The 9,102-nt window shown below is 37.8% G+C and overlaps 1 pseudogene; it reads left to right on the top strand.

The window, feature by feature from the left end:
* The first annotated feature begins 4,003 nt into the window (after window positions 1–4,003).
* LOC149407176 (putative oxidoreductase At1g06690, chloroplastic) lies at window positions 4,004–5,007 on the top strand (annotated as a pseudogene).
* Window positions 5,008–9,102: the final 4,095 nt, after the last annotated feature.

Here is a 9,102-nt window from a genome sequence, read left to right as displayed (position 1 = left end):
ATTCACTAGTACAAAAAACATCATTGGCGGCGACTTTTTTCGCACCTAAAAGTCAAAAGTCGCACCCAATGATACATTTAGGTGCGACTTTTTCGCACCCGAAAGTTCGCACCTAAAAGTTATGGGTGCGAAAATTCACACCCGATGGTCATGACTTTTAGGTGCGACTTTTAGGTGCGGTTTTCCGCACTCAAATTCGCACCCATAAGTCAGAAAAATGTGCGAAAAAGTCCGCGGGAAGGCCATTGGGTGCGACTTATCGCACCCAAAGGCCTACCCGCCAAACCTTTGGGTGCGACTAGTCGCACCCATTGGCCTACCCGCCAAAATTTTGGGTGCGACAAGTCGCACCCAATGGCTTTCCCGCCAAACTATTGGGTGCGACAAGTCGCACCCAATAGCCTTCCCGCCATTATGTGGCGGGAAATGTTGACCTTTGGGTGCGACTATTCGCACCCAAAGGTCTACCCGCTCAATTTTCGGGTGCGGATAGTCGCACCCGATAGTTTTTTTTTTAATTTTTTTTTGGTTTATTATGCTTATAAATTCTATGATTATAATAAAATAATACTTACTAAATAGTTTATTAATTAGAAAATTTATTAATTAATATTCATAATAATAATAAAAACTAAACATTTGTTGTTCGATTACAATAATTATTATAATGTACGACAAATAATTTAAAAAAAATGTTCATTCTTTTCCCTTTCCTTTTCCTCGGTTTGTAAACCACTCCTTGAATGTTTTACTCCATCTTCCGCCAAATCTTCCTCCGGAACTGCTGCTACCTCCTCGTGCACTGCCGCTCGTACGATCTCGCTGGAATTCTGCTGAAGCTGGCGGCGTCGTCTGAGCATCTGCCATTGAAATTGATGGCGGCGTTGTCTGATGCATAGGGTGCATCAGAGCCGACGGGTGCATTTGAGGCGACGGCGTCGTCTGAGGCATCCGTGGCAACATGCCGGGCGACATCTGAGGCATCTGTGGCATCTGTGGCATCGTGCCGGACGACATCTGAGGCAAGGGTGAAAACTGTTGCGTGAACGCGAACAGTTGTCGCTGCATCTCCTCCATCTGCTGTTGTTGGGCTCGCCTCATCTCATCCATAGCGAGTTGTTGTGCCGCCACCTGAGCTTGGAGGTCGCCAACCACTGGATCTGGAACGCGGCGCCGCGACGAGCCTGAGCCTGATGACGAGCTTTCGTCCTGAGCCTGAGCAATAACCCAAGATGATCTCGGGACCGCTGGACCTATTCCAACGTACCAATCTTGACGGTTCTCGAGAATATCTTTTACGGTATCTTCTTACCAGTTGGCTTCCATCTACTCTCGTTACATATCGGGCACACGTCGACATTCGCGAGATGTTTTCGGAATAGGACACAGTCATTAATGCACGCGTCGATCATCTCGTATCCCATTCCAAAACGCTTCAGCTTTGCTTTTGCCTCGTAGTGCTTCTCCGGTATTCGATTACCGGCTGGATGAGACTTCCTCAAAAGTTGCAGCAGTTCTGTGAATGACTTGTTCGTCCAATGGTTCGTGACTTTAAGGAGCATCAACTGAACCAAGAATGTCAACGACGAAAACTCATTGCATCCAGGGTACAATTCCGCTTCCAACTCAGCGAACAAGTCTTCCACTTGCTCCTCCGCACGTACATTGCTCGGAGCCGGCTCCGTAACACCATCGAAATCCTCGTGATCTCTTATATCCTCCACAGCAGCATGTATTCCTCCTACTCCTCTCTGGGCTGTTTCTCCGATGGGGACTTCTTCAAGATGACCGACGGAACGCACGACCTCGCCATGATGATACCATTCTGTGTAGCCCGGGGTAAACCCTTTGTTTAGCAGATGATGCCTTACAACCCCAATGTCGTGGCATCTCACGTTGTTGCAAGGCTTGCAAGGACATCGATATTCGTAATTATCGTTCGGAAATCTTCTTGCAGCACAGATAAATTCATTAACTCCGATTTTATACTGCAAGGACAACCGATTGTTCTCGGTGATCCAATCTCTATTTGGATTGGACATTGATTTCGCTAAACGAAAGGGAAAAAGAACAATTATTAAGAGTTGTTGCTAAGTGACGAAGACGAATGAAGTCGATTACTTATTGCTACGTGACGAAGATCAATGAATGAAGATGAGATTATGAATTTTATGTTATTTGAAGTCGAATTGAAAAAATTAGGGTTTTGAAAATAATAGACTGGAAACTCAATCTAAATTTCGGCAGAGTTTCCCCTATAATACTAACAAATCAAAAACCTGCAAACTAATTTAAAAGCATATACAAATCATCTAAAACTATCCTAATAATCAACTAAACCCTAAACAGAACCTCTGTGGCTCGTTTACAACAAAAATACAATAATCTCAATTCATTTATAAAAAAATGTGTGAAATAAAACTTAATTATACAATAACATAACTAATTTTAATTTCATGATTAACAATTTAACACATATCATTAAACTAATTACAATTTCAATTAACCTAAACTAATCAAAACTAAACAACCTAAACATATTATTAAACTAATTACAATTTCAATTTGACAATTTCAATTAACCTAAACTAATCAAAACTAAACAACCTAAACATATTATTAAACTAATTACAATTTCAATTTGACAATTTCAATTAACCTAAACTAATCAAAACTAAACAACCTAAACATGTAAATATTAAACTAAACAACCTAAAACTAATTAGAACAAATTTCAATTAATAAATTAATTACAAATCAATTATAAACTAATTTCAACTAACTAACTAATTCATTACAAATCAATTATAAACTAACTAACTAATTATAAACTAAACTTCTAATCAAAATACTAATAAAATTATGAAAAATACCGGTCGTCGGAGGGGCTGCAGCGGAGGCTCGGGACTGGTCGGAGGGGCTGCAGCGGAGGCTCGGTGCTGGTCACGGAGGGGCTGGTCGTCGGAAGGGCTGCACCGGGGCTGGCCGGCTCGGTGCTGGTCGTGGAGGGGCGGCTGGTCACAAATCCGAGCATAAAACGAATAAAAAAATCATCAATTTAATCTCAGAATCACAAAGCCCACAATCCACTTCATAAACCCTAATTTCGGATTTCATGATTTAGGAAATTTTGAATCCTTACCTTGATGAAGGAGACGAAGAACACGACTCAGCTTTCTTCTCCCGGCGATCTCCTCTTGGTCCGGCGTCTCGGTGGCTCACGGCGGTGGTTGTTCGTCTGGGTCAGAGTCTGGCTCGAGGGGTCGCGCGAGGAAGAAGCCGGTTCAGATCGAGTCTGGCTCGAGGGGTCTCCAGGGCTGGTCGTCGGAGGACTGGTCGGAGGCTGAGAGAGAGAGGGTAGTGGTGGCGGTCGAAGGCTGAGAGAGAGAGAGAGCGTAGTGGTGGCGGTCGGAGGCTAAGAGAGAAAGCGTAGTGGTGGCGGTCGGAGGCTGAGAGAGAGAGCGTAGTGGTGGCGGCGACGGGGTTCGGAGTGTAGTGGTGGTCGGAGAAATTGCACGAGAGAAATCGGAGAGAGAGAGTAAGTTTTTTGGGTGTTTGGCTCGGATAGAATGAAAACCGAGCAGCTTTATATAAAGAACTTTGAATTTGGGTGCGACTTTCTCGCACCCAACGGTATCAGTGGGTGCGACAAAGTCGCACCCAATGACTTGTGTCAGTGCTTTCGGGTGCGACAAAGTCGCACCCAATGATATTTGTAAAAAAAGGGGGGGAAGTTTGGCCGCGGAAAAATTTAGGTCATTTAGGTGCGACTTAGTCGCACTTAATACTTTGGAGAAAGTATCGCACCCAAAAGTATTAACACACTTTTGGGTGCGACAAGTCGCAGCTAAATTCACAAAAATTCGCGAAAATTTTTCAGCGCTTATTTGATTTTTGGGTCCAACTATTCGCACTTGAAAGTCTTTTTGGTGCGACTTTTAGGTGCGAAAAGTCGCACCCAAAAGTCATCCGCACCGGAAAACTATATATGTAGTAGTGATTCATGGCTATGCACGTGAACAACGCGTGGTGTCTCTCTTCCGTTATGAGCCGCAGGAGAGTGAAACGCAGTGTCAGAGCTGTCGTTTCTGAGAACGCTTCTCCTCCGAAGATTGAGGAAGAGAACAAGGTCAGACTCGGCGATTCAGATTTGAAGGTCACACGCCTTGGGATTGGAGCTTGGTCACTAGTTATTGGAACAACTTTGAGTGGGATGGTAAACTTCCATAACGAATTTTTTTTTTTCTTTCACTTTAATTTCTGGGTTCTGTTTTGGTTGCCTAGTTGAAATGACTTGGTGGGTGTTTGTTGTAATTTTTGTTTTTTTGTTTTTTTAATATGGTCATGTAGAAATTTTGTCTGTCCCAAACTAATGCTTGGATACAGATACTATACATATATTGTGATTCTGTGAATTGTGAATCAAGTCTATTGTTATATTGTTTCCTTTTGGTTTTGTGCAAAACTTCAGATAAAAAACTGAAGGCTGCCAAGGCGGCTTTCGATGCCAGCGTGGATTCCGGTATAACTTTATTCGATACAGCCGAAGTTTATGGCTCAAAGGTGAGAGAAACAGTGTATCATGGGATTCCCTTTTTCAATGTTATTATCTTATCTTACAAAAATATATGATGATATTCTTGCAGCTTTCTTTAGGTGCAATAAATTCCGAGACTCTTCTAGGAAGGTACAAGTCCTAGGAAATTTTGTTCTTTTGTTCTCTCTATTATGAGTTGTATGAAAAAAGAGTAGTGAGTTTGATACAGATTCATCAAGGAAAGGAAAGAAAAGGACCCCGAAACGGAGATTGCTGTTGCCACAAAGTTTGCAGCTTTGCCGTGGAGGTTTGGTCGTCAATCCGTGCTCGATGCCCTTAAGGCTTCTCTTGAACGACTCGAACTTTCTTCGGTTGAACTCTATCAGCTTCACATCTCGAGTGCACCTCTTGCGTCGTCACATGTTTTTCGAATGTTGATCCTGAAAACATTAACAAATACTAACACATAAAACTCGTATTTACTTTATTATTCTATTTTTTTTTTTTTTATATATATGCTAATTTACTTCACATGTATATAGTGTCCAGGTGTCAGGCAAGGAAGGCTGGGGGCTTGAGGCAAACGTGTGTGAGGGCCGTTACGAGCATGCGCTGAGTATGGAGTGCATGAGTTCACCGCACTTTGCGGGCCCTCTTTCACATTTGTGTCTCCTGTCTTCTTGTCTTTCTCTTTCTCATCCCAAAATACTTCATTTTGCCTTTTCCTTACCACTCAGGGCTGTTATATATTCTCATATCTAATTTATTTATATGTTTTCCCGATTTTAATTTAATTGAAAGTTATACCTCCACGCATTACCATTCAACTTGTCACTGTTTTTTCACTTTTACTCTTCCCTATAAATATGACCCCAATCTTCTCTCCCTTGACTCATCAACCACAGCTCTAACAAAGCAAGCATTTGTATTAGTACTTTATACAGCAACTTTTCTCCTTTCCCTTTTTCTTTCCTCTCTCACTACAAAATATACAATGGCGGTTGTTAGCTGCGAAAAGACGATTAGGTTTTCTGAGTTCTTGGCTAGTGAGGACAAGGTTTGTTTCCTCTTCAAGTGTGCTGAGATTGATGACGACGATGACGACGACGATGATGATGTCACGGTTGCTCCGGCCGCGTAAATCAATGCATGTGTCCCAACTAGTTGTCACATAGCTACAAGAATATGTGTTTCTAGGGTTTTTGAGCTGTATAATCAAGGGCGTTAATTTCTTTCTCTTTCTCGGGTGAGAGAGAAAGAGACAGTCATTGGCCTATAGTATTAATGATGGATTGTCTTGTGTTAGAATTGATTAAAGTGTCTTTAATAATATAAAAAAAAATATAGGTATTACTTAAAAAGTTATGGAGGTTACATTATGAGATCTTCCTTTTTCTTTGACTAGGAAGTTTGGCATATTGTACGTCCTGTATTGTACCTTATTAATTTGTACTCAATCTATATATGTAAGAAAAAAATAACATTATATATATTGCTACTCATGCATGTGAACTTATAGCTACGAGTCTTTTACTAGTATAAAGTTTTATACACGTTAAAGTTCATCGCTCTTACTCTCTAATATCGCCAGAGTTACTGAGGTTGCTTTTATTATGCATAACTCTTACAAGATATAACTTTCTCCTACATAATTATAAGTTGTAGTGAGAAAAAAGATCGTGGCTTCTGAAAATCAGCGCGCAGAGCATCAAGAAGCGAAAGCGTGGTTTCTGGAACTGTATGTATTTCTTGTACCTGATTTCTATATATACCTACCTGCACATATGACCTTTTGGTTCTTATATATATTTCGCATATAAGTTAGCAATGACAAGAATAAAAAATGAGATTTAATGATATCACTTGTGACCTGAGTAATTAACACATCGATCGTACATCATGCATCTGATCTATGTTTTATATTTTGAAGAAAATGGGATTACCTTACTCATATTGACTTTTCCGTAATAAAAAGAATCTTTTTAATTTAAGAATCTGAATTTTTTAATTTTAGAATCTGAATTTTTTAATTTATATCATCCTTTAATCAAGGATGCGCATTTCTTTCATATATTTTAATAAAAAAAAAAAACTATAAACAAAATCTAACCAAGTATTCTGATCAAACCTGCAGTGGATTTTTTTTTTTTTTTTTTGTGATTGTAGCTTGAATAGCCAACAAAACAAATTCTTTGTAATTATCTTCTCAAATTCTAAATAAGAAAGGTTGGTACTTGGTAGAGGCCAGAAGATTAGCAGCAGTCAGGCTATTTAGAGTATGTAATAAAGTTTTCTAATTATGTCCCCTATTTAGGGTATGTAATAAATTTCACGTTACATATTGGAATAAATGGAGATTTTAGATAATAAAAAGTATTTATTATTTTGCGAGCTGCTGAGTTTTGAAAAGAATTTGAGAGGGGTTTACTCAATGGAATTATTTATTAACTCTTGCATATTATTATTCCTTGTGTAAAGAGATATAATATCGAGAATAAGTTTTCCAAAATCTACCACACGTGCGACGTCGTCGTCCATTCCGTTAAAATTCCGTTAATAACAATATTTTATAATAATAATCGTTTTTTCTTTTTGTTTTAAATAAATTTCCGTGCAAACTTTCTTTTGTTCCCGTATTATAAATATTATTTGTTGTTATATTTTTAAGGTGTACCTATCTTATATACATCTATATATATATATATACACACACACACACACCTTATTGCTTTGGCTATCACGTAGTTTTACCCTAATTTAGGAATCTCTCTGAATCGTAACCCAATGATCAAGACTATAAAGAATACTCTTATCTAGGTAATTATCATAACAGCTTAAGCTGTTGTCTTTTTCTAGTGCTTTTTGGAAAGATAAAAACCTGAACTGCCTTGCAATGTAATGATTGATATATGTTATTATCCATGCATAAATTTATTTCTGAAATCAAATCCTTTGCAAATATTTCTAATTTCATTTCTACAATTAGCAAAGTACCTAGCTTTCGGTTGCTGGATCTATAAGCTCTAAATCATGTCTCACTTCCTGATTTTGCATTAAATAATACAAGAATTAAGCTCTAAATGTCGGATGACCATATCTAGCTATATGTTTTAGTTTTTATTTAATTTGCTGAATCTATGAGGTAGTTCTGAAAACATTTCTTATAATATGATTAATTTTCAAGTTCTGTTTTGCGATGCCACAAAGCAAATGTTCTGGCCTGGCCTTTGTAGTAGTGTATCAGTTAGAGGAGTTCTTGAAACCCAGAGAGTACTCATGCATTGACTTGAATTTCAAACGGATAATCTCGAAAATTTGCGTGAGTACAACAAATTAAACCGTATGTAGTGTTTAGCATTTTATTTCTCTTAAATATAACTCGCAAATTTCAAGTGACCAACTAATTATTCCTTGATCATCATGTACTCTTGAATTTTCTTTCTTTTTATTATTTTAGTTTGAGGGACCGTATTTACAGGTAGAAGTTTAATAAAGTAACTATATTATGAGATATTGGTACTTTTTTTTTTTTATTATTCGGTTAGATGTTTTTATTTCTTCTTGCTTTCAAGAGGTCTAATGGTTGGATTCCAAGACATGTTTGTCTTTTCTTGTAGTACTAATTATAAAATTTGGTATTTAAAAGATAGTTATGGTTTGTTTTGCAGGATGATATATTACTCTCTCCGTTGACGAACAATATTTTTACAACAATTGTACCCCGAGTAACACCACGTTTAAGGAATCATAACTTTTAGATAAGTTTGTCTCTAATAATTGACGAATATTGTAAAAGAGAGAAAACAATAATGAGGATATTGTGTTATTGAGAAAATGACGATAAGATGTGTTTTTCATAAAATTATTTCGCCTCTCCATGGTTTCTCCTCTTGCCCTTTTTAGAGTTGAAGTTAAGGAATCACGGGGTAATTAGATACATGATCATGACGTTTATTTGATAGTCGTTTTTAGGTGGATTTTTCATGGGGTAATCGTTCGTTTGTGTGCGCGGATGGTTACTATTGATTTTCCTTTTTATTTTATTGTTAACACATGGCTATGATTCATTGGTTTGACTAGTGTTTGACATGCTAATTCATCTTATTTTTAGCTCTGGAGGATTTACTCTTACCTTATAAACGGTCCGTTTTTCTATTTAGTACCCTCAAAGCTACTTTACTCGGGTCAATTATCCTAGAATTTGCTGGTTCGTACATTTCGAAACGATTCTCGTAATATAATAATACGAGGAGTAATACTCTCAGTGCCAGAATGATTATTGCAATTCAATCTCCCTCTTGTGTAATTATGTAAGGAAAAAACCCTAAAACGTTTATAAAAAGTGACGATTTTTTTAATAACTTTATCTCCTAAGAATTATTCATGAAATACATTTGCCCGATTCATATTCGTATTTCAATTTCTTTGTATATGCATATAGTGATAATTATTCTATTTACCCAAAAAATTTTATATATTTGTGTAAAATATATTTCCGATTGATTATCTTAACAATACTAAATACTCGTATATACATTTTGCATTCCTTTCCATTTCCATGATAA

Source organism: Urtica dioica, chromosome 1 (assembly GCF_054948205.1).
Source record: "Urtica dioica subsp. dioica isolate 48M chromosome 1, U.dioica_male_clone48M_v1_H2, whole genome shotgun sequence".
Lineage (NCBI taxonomy): Eukaryota > Viridiplantae > Streptophyta > Magnoliopsida > Rosales > Urticaceae > Urtica > Urtica dioica.
This window is presented reverse-complemented; position numbering and strand designations above follow the sequence as displayed.